The sequence below is a fragment of the Gavialis gangeticus genome, unplaced genomic scaffold, assembly GCF_001723915.1.
Source record: "Gavialis gangeticus isolate Ggan-Ray unplaced genomic scaffold, GavGan_comp1, whole genome shotgun sequence".
NCBI classification, from domain to species: Eukaryota; Metazoa; Chordata; order Crocodylia; family Gavialidae; genus Gavialis; species Gavialis gangeticus.
The window spans coordinates 13,324,979-13,325,282 of NW_017729018.1; positions in this window are offsets into that span (position 1 = coordinate 13,324,979).

The window sequence follows — 304 nt, forward strand, 5'->3', positions numbered from 1 at the left end:
ATTTGCCAAGCCCATAATGTGGGAAAGCCTGTAAAAACAGAGAAGGCAGCACACCCCCCCCACCTTGGGAACCCTTTGTAAATTTACAATTAGATTTTATTCCAATACAGAAATGTTGTTCTTAGGAATATGTTCTTGTTATTGTATGTATGTTTTCTGGATGGGTAGAAGCCTACCCATGTGCAAAAGGCTGACACCATCACTGTAAGCAAAAAGTTGCTCAGAGACTTTATTCCAAGGTTTGGTATTCCTTTATCCCTAAACTCTGAGAGAGGAACTCATTTTACTGGACAGATAATGAAAG